Here is a 16,172-nt window from a genome sequence, read left to right on the forward strand (position 1 = left end):
TAAAAAAATTAATTTCAAATTTCTATAAAAAAATTGTGCTTTGTAATACCAACATTTTCAAAAAATTATATCATGCATAGAAAATGAAATATGTACTCCCAATTAATAATTGGTGAAAAATTCTACAAATCATAAGTCCCTGTAGTTATTAATTCTTGAACAACAACAACAAAACAAAATCAATTTTGTTGAAAACTGGTTATGCGGAAAAATTCTTGCTCTTCCATTATTTTTTTTTTCCTGATTACTTTGAAAGTTTGAAAAGTACTGAGAATCTAATTAGATCCAATTTGAAATGCAAAATAAAATCACACATTATTTTAAAAATAATGCATTCATCGCTCCGTTTAAAATCTTAAAACAACTAAATTTTGGAAATCGTTCACATTTTATAATATACATAAATATATAAGAAAATATAAAGAGTGAAAACCTTAAAATAATCAAAGTATTTCAACTCGTTATATCAACCAAGATAAATTATGGTTAAAATATCAAGTCTCTATAGAGATAAAAAAATTGTAAAATATTTTTAAGTTGATAAAAGTTATAATGACATATCACCAAAGTTTTGGTCGATCTTGGTATCGAACTAGTCACCTGCGTTTTACCTTTAAGGGAGTATTTAGTTGTTTTAGAATATTTTTTCGAAAACTATGAAAATTATAAGTACTCCAAAATGACCAAATTTGTATAATTTTAATCTTATGACTAGAAACTTTTGATATATAATTTTTACCAATACGATAATTTTAATGGACATTTAAAAATTAAATAAACATACATAACTATATAAAACATGCAATAAATTTCTTAGTAAGAACCTAAAATAAAATATTAATATATAATATACCTATACTATATATGAATAATATGATAGTAAAAGTACCAATATATATAATATATACATAAAGTAAAGAAATTCACTTAAAATAGACACATTTGATATATTATTATCTATATACTTTATTATGAGTTTTTTTTTTATTGTGGATAACTATTTGAATATTGAGTATGGTGATACGAGGCTTCCGTATTTTTTCTTATTCTCTACATAATTGAAGTATTACGGTCTCTATAATAAATACAGTTTTTAAATGACAAGTAATGATTACAAATTATTATTCTTACACTGTGACATTTTGCACATTTTTTTTATGATGAGTATAATAACTGAGAAATAATAAAATAAGTAGGTAGTAGGTAGGTAAGCATTAAAAAAAAAAAATTAAAGTATTAACGATGGAAAAACTGATGTTGATAGGTGCTTTATTTATTATTTGATTATTTAATATGATAATTATTTAATGTTTGTTCTTACAATACAATTATTGATTGCTTCTTTTTTCATAATTAATTCACATTTTTATTCATTCCAAAGTTTTTAGATATAAGTGCATAACCATGTTATTACTTACAAAATATATTATGTGGGACGAACTGGTGAGCCATCGTATATCTACTTTGCAATAACTTTTTTCTTTATATAATAATTAATAGCTTGTAGAGTTTTTATATCTAATTTAAAAACTAAATTTTAAATTTCTAAATTTTTTTTATTATAATCCTTTCTCGATGACTAATATGTAGATGGATATCTAAAAAATGTAAGAATCATTAGGATTAAGGAAAAAAGGATAGAACATAATATGTGGCCCCATTTAATACAGTTATATTAATATTACACAAAATCAGATTTCAAGAAAAATCATTAGGTTAGAAAAGAAAGTGCTGAGTGGTATATTCATGCAATGTACCAGTATAATATTATAAACGAACAGCTTACACTGCTTGCAGTGAAATTTGTATTTACACGTCTTTCCTATAACTTGCAATTTGTAAGCATTCCACAGTCGAGTACAATATTATAATAATAAAACATCGTGTTTGTTCAAAGAAAATACATTTTACTTTTTACAATGTGTAACAAACATATTTTGTATTCGTTCTATACCGTGTAGGCGTACGTACGAATATAATAATATGTATTATTCGACAACGGCAGGAAAATCATCCTACAGCGTCGACATATTATTATTGTGTTTAAGGAATAAGGAGAGAATTTCATATTTTTCGTATTGTTATTTCTTTCTAGTGAGAATCGTAGACGCAGCGTACGTCGTCATAATATTATTATTATTTTAATACGAATCATTACAAACGCCGGTTCGGTACCATCGCCATCGTCGCTCCTCTTCGCCGAAACGATGCGATGTCCCATATAATAATACCCACACAAATTATATGGGTACACGTGGCGAGCGCTGGGCAATATTATTATTATTATTATTATTATTATTACTACTACCTATCGTGGTAGTAGTTCGTCTCGGTTTCCCGACGGAAAATATTATATCATTTCGTATCACGCTGTATAACATACGTCCAGCGAGGCATTTGAATTCCAGTCGTTCAACGGGATCCAAATCTATTTCCCCGACGAATGACTAATGATGTTATTGTGTACCGAAATAGAGACAGATGCGCCGCGGCTGCCTGGAATTCGGGGGGGGGGGGGGGGAGGATGGAACGAAGGAACGCGTGCGCATTTTATTGGCTTCGGCGTGCACTTTTTTATATTTATTTTTATATTATTATTATTATTATTATTATTTACATTGGTTGTTTTATTTTATTCCACCTCTGACATTTCGCCCGACTCTGTTTGTTTTGCGAGTCACCTCTGCCGTTGGATTTATTTTTTTATTTTTAAAAACGTACTCATATAACGTGCACGCAGGTACGTATTGACAATACACGGTATCGGGTGACGTTGTATATATTATATATATGTATATAAATCACGGCCATAGACAAGAGTTATCTCCGCGAGTATACATACGTGTCGGTCGTCGTGGGCCGCAATCAGTGTGTATAGGTACCGGCGGAGTTGACTGCATCACCTACATACATAAATAATAATAATATTACATTATATAACTCGGAATATTCAATGCGATATACGAGAGTGAAATCATATTCTTCCAAAGTCACCATCAATACAAGTTGTTGTTTTTTTTTATTAACGTTTTGTGGTTCATTGAAAATCCGAAATGATTTACTCCACCGCGCCCCACTGGTAAGAAGTCTGTCGTAGGTTCTGGACACATTTTCTTTCACATTTTCTTTCACATAATTATTTACTTTATTCAATTTTTTTTCAGTTTTATCACGGCCCAAGGGACAATATTATTATTTATTACATAATTACATTTTAGTATCGAGATGACTACAAATATTTCGTTTGAGCATCTGTATTGACTATTATTATAGTCGAATCATTATGAATGAAATATAATATATAATACTTACTTTCATATTATAGGTACCTACCTATCTGTTATGATTTTTTTTTATCGATGGTAAAATAATAAAGATATTGAAAATTGAAATCCAATTGATTGATTATTAGATTAGCCATAACAAAAATATTTTTAATCAGTGGCGGTGCGAACTTATTCGACAGTGAGGCAAGAAAATGTTAGTTGCAGCACACACGACCTACCTATTTAATTTTCACAGGGTCGTGGGGGGCTTTGCCCCCCACACCACCTATTATAATTCTATATCAAATTTACCTTTCTAAAAATTCATCTTATGGGTACCTTCTACTATAAAAATAACTTCTATTAATTATATTAAATATTTAAATATACTGATTTATTAATAACTCATTGAATGTACAATAAGCTGGCGTGCGCCCTTTCAATTAAAAACTATATATATACTTATTTATTTAATACATTGTGTCACTCAATATTTTTTAGAACCGACTATCCACTATATCTATAGGTACCTACCCAGTACCCACCCACCACCCCTTTTAGGTGTGAGACAATTGTCTCACAAAAACCCTCTCGCGCCGCCACTGTTTTTAATAGATAAACTATTCTGATTATACACAAGTTCCATTTGTTTTCTAGATAAATTGTTAAACAAATATAATAAAATCACTAAATATGACTGAAATTTCTATAAATATTCAAAAGGTCTCATATGAGATATGACATACTTAGTCATAGACCATAGTATTCACCAATGAGTGCCACAAGTCATTACACACCTTTTGTAATGCCACTTTTCTTCCGCAGGTGACAGGTGTCGAATGGTTTAAAATACCTTTAGGCTATAAAGAAACAATCACACAACTTACTTATTATAATACTATAGGAGACGATGATCATTACTATAGCTATATACAAACTATTTAGGAGTACAATAAAGTATAAAAGTTTTTATTAAATAAAACATGAATGCAGCATTATCGCCTATTTATTATTCCTATAAAATCACATTTTTACATTTGTATTTTATGAATACCACTCTATTGAGGTCTACCGCAAACGCACTACAGCCAATCAGAAAATATCATGATAACTGGCTAACCTCTTCTTTATAGATCTGGCCACGTAGGTACTTGGAAAATTGTTTATCGTTTACGTTAGAATCGTTAAAATCATTTATATCTGGATTTTAATAACAAGACTGATAGCCGATAGGTAATACATTTTTTTCACAAACATTTACTTATAAAAACTATACTGAATACTCTGCATAATTCTGTATCATGACGTTTATTGTTTATACCTAAGTAAGTATTGTTTTGTAATACCTACTCATTTTGTGTTTAATATAACATTTTTACTAGCTTATAAAATATACAAATTTATATTTCTAAAAAGACCTTAATGTTTATAAAATTATATAAAAACAAAGGAAGTCCGTTATAAAATCAAATACATATGGGGCCCTTCAAAATTTTGCACCGGGCTCCAAAATCCATTGGGCCGGCACTGTCATATTATATTAGAGTCCGGAATACAGCATTGGTAAATGTACCATAGTCATTGAGATCAGAGCACCTTCAAACCACTCAGAATGTCTCAGAAACACACACATCCACACACATTTACGATTATTGAACACTTTATAAATTACTGTAAATATACTATTATTTTATTTACTGTTGAAAATGACTTGAACCTTTATTAAAATCATCATCTTTTGGACCACCGATGGTCCAAATACAACAGTTATGATAAATAATAATCAATTTAACGTTAATTATAATACGTAATACTAATAATATATTAATAAGTACCTACATAATACTAGATAAGTATATTCACATATAGCTAAATTGATAAATTGAAAAATAACAAACACATATATTTGAAGCTTATATATAACTAAAATTAATTTTTTTAAGCTTTAAACTCTTTAAATCTATATTTTCGATGTCTTGAAATGTGTCTTGAATGAAACAACCCACCCCGGCATGGTTAAAAGTTCTATTTCCACTAGGTGTATTCTTCACAGTCACCATTCTATCACGAATCAAACGTTAGGAAACCGTTCCGGTCACTTACGTGAATGCCTGGATATAATTCTCACCATTATTAACTGCATCGATGGTGAACGTCTCATGTGCAATGTGCGGTGTTTTTCACTACGTTGTTGATTTACGTCGGTGTAGCCTTGCCGTTAAAGTATCGCACGGTATCCACCAAGGTTACATCACGAGTCTTGTTGTAGAATACAGATAGGTAATGTGTAAATATAGCGATAATGGCGTTTAACAGATACTCGCTATTAGGTCTGATCTAATTCGACGCAATGTAGAACAGGTTGGTAGAATTCACGCGTCTACGTCTACAACTGATCAAATTATCACAAGAAGTCGATACCACGTTCAGCGTTAAATTTGATTCAAGGTGAAACCCCCACGACCAAAGTTTCAAGATGAAATATCTATCCGAAAAATGTGTAGATTTGGTTCGCTCACATACCGATATCACAGACATTACAAACACATTATTACTACTTAATGCGAGATAGTTTACTTCAGGTTCCCTCCTTAGACAACACTCCCAAATATTATTGATTCCAGTCTTCCTGAACTACCCAAAATTCAACTAACTCACATGTATACACTAAAAACTTCGAGAACACAATATTACAATATTCAAACTATACTTAAATTTACACTGATGCCTCAAAATTTGAAAATAATTTTGGAATCGCTATTATATACAACGATGAGGTAATAACATACAAGTTTCCAACGGAATGTTTCATATTCACAGCTGATGTAACCACCATCCTAAAAGCTCTTGAATATGCACTTGAAAAACAAAAACAAAATTTTATTATTTTAAGCGATTCCCTAAATACATTTTCTAGCATAGCAAACACACATAAGCCTAATGCCGTTGCAGAGAAAATCCACGTTGCCATCTCCACCCATAATTTTAATAGAAACGCGGTCAACATAATGCAGGTACCAGGTCATTCATCAATCGAAGGCAATTAAAGAGCCGATATACACGCCAATAGCACATGGCCTCCTCAACTTCCTTAGACATCACTCCGCTCACCATTTTTCAAGATACCATAAGAACAGTATAACTCATATCAATACAAGCTTGGCAAATTACATGGGAAAAATAAAAAACAAAACATAATAAGGTAAAAACAACTTTTCTTCATTGGCTTAACAATCATGCTGCTAGGAAAGGAAACTATTATCGACAGGCTAACCTAACCAGAATAGGTCACACCAGAGTAACCGATGGTTACCTAATGTCCCGTGAAGAGTCCCCCTCATGTATGTCTTGCGGGGTAAAACTCACAATAAAACACATTCTTACCGAATTTCATGCATACCTTGAAGCAAGGAACCGAATTCAATTATCCGACAACTTATACGACATACTTGGATCAGTTATTCCATTAACAGGTATATTCGTTTTCCTCCAGGAGACAGGATTGGAAAACTAATTTAAGCATTAGAATAATACTATCTTAAAGTTTAAGCTCATATTATCTAGCCATTTGTTGTTATCAAGGCTTAAAACCGGTAACTGGTTTGTAACGAAAACCGTAAATTTGAGAACCGAAAACCGATAACCGCTTTTAATTTTGGAATGTTGAAAGTGGTTATTGGTTATCGGTAATCAAGGTAAATATCTAAATGTTAACATCAAAGCGGTTACCTCATATTTTCAATCCCGGTTTTATAACCAAAACCTATTCCCGACCAAAAAAATTAACGGTTTTTTCGTGGAATTTAATACTTGAATTATGTCATGAATCATTATAGTTGAATTTAATTTTCCAGCCATTTTAAATTTTTTTTCCCAATTAATTGCCGTCGAGTATTGCTTATCTGTTGTGAATATCATATATTCGTATAAGTGTATAGCTATATATTACAATACCGTCATAAACGTCGTCGTCTTCGTGCACTGATTCCTATTAAGAAATAATTGATGGAATAGGGGCTCAGTTAATTTAGTATTTACAACTATTTAGTATTTACGATATTTTTTTTATTGATCTTTGTTTCTTAGAAATATACACATTTATTTAAAGTGTCACAACTTACTATAGATAGGGGACCTTCCAAGTTTAATTTTAAGCAATTTGTTTAAAATTTTTTAGTTTTTATCACATTATACTTTATTTTGCATATATTTATAATAAGTTTGGTATTAAATTACAACTCCCAGAGCCCAAACCCTCCTGGTTCTGCATTTGTTATTTGTAGTGTTTGCTCCAAGGGTCGGTCCGAAGGCTAGCGTAGAATGCTCGATCTGCAGATCCAGATTTTAGGGTACTGTAATATATACTATATAACCAAAAAGGTCCGTGTCAATGTATCACTCTTAGTGTCGTCTTGGAAAGTTATTATATTTAATTTTGGTTTTTTACTGTATAAATAAGAAAATTATAAAAATAATATTTTTTTATGCAATTTTTTTTTTTTATTTATTAAGATCACCATTATTTTGATTAGGTTTTAATTTTAAAGCAGTTTAAAAAATTAAATATTTAAATTTAGGGAAATCGACCAAATTAAAACATATTAAGTTTTTGATTTTGTAATATTAATAGTTATAAACCCACGAATGGCCTAAATAAACAGTTTTAAAAACATGATTAAAAAATTGAAAAAAAATTATTTTTAAAAACCGGTTTTTACCGGTAACCGATTACCAAAAAACCTTATAAACGATTTTTAAACGATTAACGGTTATCATAGTGTTTGAAATATCTTTAAAGAAACGGTTACCGGTTACCAAAATATCAAAATTAAACGATAACCGGTTAACGGGTTTCAACAATTTTCGGCTCCTACCGGACCCGATTACCGACTTTATTGATAACGGTTTTAAGCCCTGGTTGTTATATAACCCTTTTATTATTATGTAATATCTATATATTCTACAAAAATGTGTGTCTGTTATCACTTTTCAGAACAGTAAAAATGCTTAGATTTTCTTCAACAGTATGTTTTCTGATAGGAAAGTGAATCTAATTGGTACTTTGAGGGGAGAGGAGGGGTAAATTGTAAAAATTCTCAGTAGTCCTCAAAAGCACCTGGAAAAACGAAAAAAAAATGAAGGAAAACTAGTTTATTAAATGTTGTATTTTACTTTAGATTATTTAATATATCTATTGAAGCAGAATTTTTGTTGTTGGGCCTAGGTAAATAGATTTTACAGATACCTTATAACTTGTATTCTTCTAAGACCTTAAGGTTATACCATAGAACTATATAGAAGCGACCGAGATGTAGAGAAGATAATAGGTGATAACACTCGGCTTGACCAGGGGAAATAAAGTGGCTTATTTTTCGACGGCCATTTTTTAGTTTAAATAAGATCCACCGGAAGCACCACAAGTTCCAAAGGCCGGTGGTTTGAAAAATGGCATTGGGCACTATGTATTATATTAAAAATAATAAATAAATATTGTATTTATGATTGATAATACTTATGTTTACCTACGCATATTTATTGGTATTTTAATAAAATAATTGTAACGTATAGGTTGTATTCATATTAAAAACCATTCATTGACTTTTGAAATATTTTATTCAACTGTTTAGATTTAGAAGTTGACAATATTGAACATTATACCAATATTGCAGAAAACAGAATACAAATCATTACAAAGGTAATAATTTCTATACATCGTAAAGAAAAAAGGATTAGAAAGGTAAAGAAACTCAAAACTACTAATATAATGTGTGCGGCTGAGGAGAGAACGCAAGGCAGGGTCATACCTATATTAGAGAATTTTAGATATATTTTAATATTTACCTATAGGGTAAGTTAGGTACCAATATGTGGTAAGTATTGAATCAGAAGTAAATATAATAGAGTAAGTATAAATAGTAATTTTTGTTGGCAAACTTAGTATTTTCAGTTGGAAATTTTTGATAACCACCACCTCATGTGATCACATATATTTTGTATAGCAACTACATAGAGTTTCATGACGTATAAACGTGTACAATAGAATTAAAACAATAGAATTCGTTAAAGTAGTATAAATTTAAATAATTTGTACTACGTTCATTAATGTGAAGTAACACTGGAAAGCCGGTAATTTATTTATGTAGGAACGTACAAAAAACATATTATTATAGAATAAAAAAACCAAGGAAGTCGCTCTGCTGTACAGTAGGTTTCAAGTGCACCCTGTTATTGAGTATAAGTCACCGTAATGGATATGTTAAATTTAAATTCAATGATAATTGATTAATCATTGTATAATATGAAAAACGGTTCTCAGAGGATACAGTATAATATTATCAGCTTATATTTCTAAGGATATTTTATAATTCATTTATATTAAGTATAGGTAGGTGCTATTAATAATTTATTTTGTTATATTAAAAGTAGGTGCGGTAAGAAAGTATGGTAGAAACAATTTTTACCAAAACATAGGTTAGAAATACCTATAATAATACTCGTGCATCATCCATTGTTATTAACTTATAATACAATACCATGCACTAAAACGGTGTGAATAGATTAGGTTTTGTATAAATGTCGCCAAACTAAAATTAAATTGGGGAGGGAACAATTTTTTCGCATTGCCCTCCACGTTTTGCATCATACACGGCTACATACCTTTTATATTTATGCTGACCATATGTACTTATTTTATAGAGTCAGGGGGTACCACCAGTTGGGTACCCACAAACCCCAACCAACCGAAAAAGGGTGGGTGGTCGCCACTCTTGGGTTATAATATATTCGGCGCTACTGTATAGCATTAAACTGGTCTAAATATTATGAAAGTTGCAAATTTTGTATAGAAAATAATAATATACAATATGTTAAACGTAATTTATACTAAAAAGTTTCAAATCTCAAAAAATAATATTTTAAAAATTACAATATAATAAACAAAACCATAATAGTTCGTTAAAAATTTAATTTCACCAAGTTTAAATCTTCTAATGTCGATAAAAAAAATGGCGGGCAAGTTGGTCATTAGATTACAAGTGGATAACATATCCTTCTACAGATTTTGTTTTTAAACGTTTTTAGTCTTCGTTGTGTTACACTTGTATAGTAATTAGTATTCCATACTTTGGAACCATATGTTAGAATTGGCCTTATTATTTATAGTCTTATTTTTGTTCACTTTGAAAAGAGTTAAGATTTAAAATTTAAAGAACATTAATTGAGCAAAGAAGGTTCACTCTGCTTTAGTTATTCTGGAATCTCGATCTTATTTCCCGTACCAATTATTTTTTGTACTTAGAAGTCTACCTAGATATTAAAGTTCTTCGACTTTGAATACATAACTTACAATACTTTGATTGCTTATTAAACACAAAAATATATAAAATACATTCATTTTAATTTTGAATATCAAAACTTAAATGAATTATACAATTTCTATAGAAATTAGTTTCTAATCACATTTTTTATATATAAAATAAATAACGAAAGATCCCATTTCATTTTAGTGTAGGTCACTAATATTTAGGTTGGTCATTTTGGTGGGTGGATTAGAGGTGGGCTGTTAATTTAAATTTGAAAGCCATGAATAATCGTATTTAAAAATTGTTTCAATAGAACTGTGAAAATAGTAAATTTATTACATTTTTAGTCAAAAAAATGGATTATGATTGTATTGGATTTTAGACTTTTAGTGTCAGTATAATCATATAATTTATGTACTTATGTTTGGTTTAGTGTGTTTAAATATGTATAAAAACTATTTAAAACCGTGTAGATATTCGATTGAAATGTTTAATAGTTTATATTATCATACATTTAGTTAATTAATTTTTGGCATAAAACTATGCCCATGATTTTAATATAATTTATCAACGGTAGGTATCCAAAAATATTCCAAAGCTATGAAAAATAATGACTACTTCGAGTATAATTTGTACTGTTGAGTTGTTATTATTATTTTTATTTTTTGCCAATTTTACTTCGAGCAGGGTTAACATATATTTTTAATCTTCTGTATAACCTATAAGTTATAACCTACCTACATGTAATATTACCCAATATACCCAAACATCGGAATAAGGTTTTTACTGTACTAAAAAGAGATTACAGATAAAAAAATATGGCCATTATCGTCGTAAAACCAATACATATAGATTCTGTTTGGAATCTAAAATGTAGAATGTAAAAACCTAAATAATTACAAAGTTAGTAATGGTATTAAATTTAGTTTATCGTGTTATTCGATAAACCTTATTGGGTTATTTAATACACTTATTAGTTATCACCAAAGTGAACTTAAAATTATGTAGGGTATTAAGAAGTCATAGATTTAGCTCCAAAATTATGTATACCTAAAAACAATCATTTAATTATAACAACATGACGTGTGACATCATTTAAAAAAAAGGTACGACCTCTTTTTATGCATTTCCAATATTTCTGTTACAAAATAGTTGGTTATTAGTTGGGGTGCATAGGTGCCATGAACTTGCCAATTGGCAATTGGTGATATTTGTACGTTAGAAGTTATAGAAGTCACTATTAAAAATATTGATTTCTATTCATTCAGCCACTGAAATTAGTAACAGTTGTACACAAATTTATATTATATATTTATATAGTTAAGCCACGTACCTAATATTGTTTTCAGAATTTATAATAACATAAATTTGTTAAAATTGCTAATATCATATGAATTATAATTAATAGATTTCTTCTTTGTTTAGTTTAAAAATGATCATATATAGTATCAAAATATTGTTTGGAATATAATATAGGTAATACATACACATATAATTAGTGAAAATGTAGTTTTAGACTCTTGTCTCTTGAGCATTATTATAATTTTATTTACAAAAATAAAACTAAAATCGATTTTACTAAAAGTGGGTATGCAATAAATTTCTCTACGTTTTTGTTATTTTTTTTTTCTTAAAGTTTAGGGAAACTAATGAAATAATAAAAATATGATTTGTCTAAAGTACCAACTAGATACAATTTTCAATCGATAAATAAGGCTACTTGAAACTTTTGGAGCAGTCTTTTTAGTAGAAAAAATAACAGCAATAAAATAAACATATCATTGTAAAAGAAATATACATTTTTCACTTCGTTGAAAATGTAAAAAAAAATACAAAAATGTGCTGTAGTTGAGAAAGTAAACCATTTGACCATTTTTAATAAACTTATTATTGGGTTTTATACTTTACTATTTCAATTTAAAACTACTTTTTTTATACTTGTCGGGTCCACGGTTAAATATAGTATTAAACATAATATATTTGTATTTAACATAAATTAACTTTTTTTTTAGATAATACATTTAATTCATATAGCCTTATATTTCCATAAATTAACGTAATATTCGTTTAATTAAAAGGGTTTTTTTTTAAAAACTTTTAATTTGATAAAATATTTCTTAGAGTTTTTGTCAATTATGAATATTTTCTTCAAATAAAAATCTATGTTTCTTCATTCGGTTTTTATTTTAATTTACAATTAATATAATTAAACATCCGTTAAATTTCAAATTATCACGTGCAAGTTAAATATCAAGAGTCTCCACATTTTTTTTTTTACATCCATGTGAAGGTTAATTTCACGATAAAAAAAACATTTTTGAGGTGTTATTATATCTGTAAAAATAAAAAGCATAACAGTATAAGGACAATAGATCATTGTATACGTTAATAATAATGTTGCACTTATAGCCTAAAAACTATAATGGCAAGGTCAATCTAGGTACCTATATGGCTATATCTACCTACGAGTAGCTGGTATAATATACGTATATTTGTGGCTGTAATTAATTTATATTATCATTTTTAATAATCACATGCAATGACAGTATAACACTATATCCGTAAATACATTGTTGCATTATGTTTAAAGTGTATCAGTGTAATGAATAATGAAATAATATTAATTTACAAAATGTTGCGTAACCATATACGTCGTGGGATATTGACATTTTATTATTATGCACGTAGAGACCGTAATATAAAAAAGATACACGCATTTTACTATATTATATTCTGTTTTGCCTCGTCCTTGATGCTTAGGAAGACTGCAGCATGACGGTCGTTATGTTTATAGTGAAAAGTTTTTGAAATCTAAAATTGATGTACGAAAATGGTAGTTTTCCATATTACAACGACGACAATATTATTATGGTCAGAATTCCTTAAAATATTATAATACTTTGTTTATATTAATTATTATATTCCACTGTAATTGGTGGTTGGGTTAAGTCGACAGGCCCGCACGTTATTATTATTCCAAGTCATTATTCTTTTTTACTCGAATATAAAATGTTTTAATCTGATTTAATTTATTAATCGGTATTTAGGACGGTCGCGTAGTATAGTATGGGATATCCTAATTACACCTACCTGTACAAAGGACGAAATTGATCTTTATAATATTATCGTAATAATATTTTTATTCGGATAACGGTTTTATTAGTGGAATTTATATGGCTTTAAAAAATATAACAATCATTCTCCATTAAATATTATAATACATTATATACGTGTGCAATAAAGTGACAAACGGTAATTGCCGCATAAAATCGAGAGGAAAAAATGTTGTCAAAAATCTTTTCCAAAGGTCATTAAATATTTCGTTTGTTGTGTTTATTTTTACTTTTAGTACGTCATTTAAATTAAAGTGTAAAATGTCCGAAGGCCCAAAATGTTTCATACGTTAGCTTTAGGGGTGCACATAATATGACGTAATCAAGTTGTCTTTGTGTTGTCGGTAGTCAGTATAACAGTATCGACATTATACGTATTACAATTTGTAATATGTTATTATTTCTGAAATTGTTGTAGTAATATTTGCTATCTCACTTGTGGAGCTGAACACGCGTCACAGTGTAAGTAAAAACAATCTTAACCATTTTTCGTAACATTAAACTATATTTCTTATCCTTATCATCGTGTAGTGTGTAGTGTGTACAGTCTTATTCCTGTGACTAGTATATTATCATCATATTATGCAAAGGTGGGCAAGTTAATGAAAATAATTAACTCAAGTTAAGTTAAGTTAAGAGGACACAAGATCGATAAGTTAAAAGTTAACAGTTAACAAATTATAAATTTAACTCGATAAGTTAAAAGTTAATATAGAGAAAATTATTAACTTAACTCAGTTTAAAAAAAGTTAATCTATTTTTTTTTTATTAGTATGTAAATCACATAAAGAGTGAATGTGTCTTTTTAGTTTCTAATTTATAAATTATAAAAAACAATTTTATTGAATTTTTATCATAATGTACACGCTGTATACCTTTTTACTTTTACTTTACTATTATTTACTTATTTAAACTATACTCATCTCAAATTAATAATTTAATAAATATATTTTTTATATCATATAGCAATTGAATAATATAAGTTATATAACATTAAAACATAACAATTGTCAATTTGTAATTCAAAATTATTAATTTTTTAAAAACATTTATAATTGTAACTCGCATAAATTATAATTTACAACTTAATAAAATATACCTAAGAATATCCAAAATTATGTTATCAAGAAAAAGAACAGAAATGTTTGTGTCTTTGTATTGGATTATTTTTATTTTATACTGACATAGTAATATTTACGTATAAACGAAAAATTTCAAAATGATTTTAACTTGATGGATTTTTTAAAAATTAACTGAGAAAGGCTAAGTTATTTCAACTGTAAATTAAACTAGTTAAGTTCATAAGTTGATTAGAAAATAAACTAACTAGCTAATGCCCACCTTTGATAATATGTATTCGGTCCGGTATATTCACAAATCTCTATATTATATTATATACGCCACACATAATATTCTGGCCAGGATTTTTGAAATTGAAGAGAGGAGACAAAGTTGAAAATTGGAACATCCAAATAAATAATAATTTTTTAAAAAAACTATTTATTATTTTGACCATTTTAATAAGTATAGTTACCTTTATAACCATGAAAATGTGATAGTTTAATGAATTATAATTTATTTATAATATCTACCTTGACGCAAAATTCAAAGATTTCAGAACAATAAAATTGGAAACATTTTTTAGTAAGTACCACATTAGATGGTATTCTAAAATTTAGGTGATCAATTACAGTATTTTACAATTTAATCAAAATGTGCTCTTTCGGGTAGTGATATTTGGATTTTTATAGTTAGTAAATATGTGTTCTTTTATATAATGGTATTTCTGTTATATCTAGAGAAATTAGCTCTTTTTGACTGCGCCGTTTTATTTAACAAAAACTATTGTATCTATCTTTTTTTCAGATTGTCAAACTATATCCCATTCAATCATTAGTAGGTCTCCTCGTCAGTCGATAGTAATGTTCAGTTGTACGTCTTGTTTGAACGTTCGCTTGATTATTCTTCAGGGAGAACAAGACATTTTTATTTCAATATTAACTTTTGAAGCAAGTATAGAGTTTCAACGTAAAAATTGGTCGGCCATCGACGTAGGTTAGGTTACGTTATATAGCCTTATAGGTTAGGTTACCATAAAGTTATTTCATCTGAATGTAAGTAATTATTAGAATAGGTAATAAATAATAAATTAATAAAATATGAAAAATTAGTCAATATTTTCAAATTACATTTTGGATTACACCACGATAATAATACGCCAGTTGTTGGGTGGAGGGAGGAAAGTGCCCGTTATAAGCCATTTCTCGTGTACCTATATTTTAATCTACCCACGAGGCCACGACTACCTATATACCACTGGATATCTGAATGAACTTATATAATATATATGACTACGATCATTAGCTATATATTATTATTAAATAACCGTCCGACTTATCCCGTGTCGTCCACGACGATATACAATGAATGCTTTGCGGTTTTTTATGCACGGATGCTTATTCACGTATAACCAGACTCTGGCCAGCTGTAAA

This window comes from Acyrthosiphon pisum, chromosome A2, assembly GCF_005508785.2.
Source record: "Acyrthosiphon pisum isolate AL4f chromosome A2, pea_aphid_22Mar2018_4r6ur, whole genome shotgun sequence".
NCBI classification, from domain to species: Eukaryota; Metazoa; Arthropoda; class Insecta; order Hemiptera; family Aphididae; genus Acyrthosiphon; species Acyrthosiphon pisum.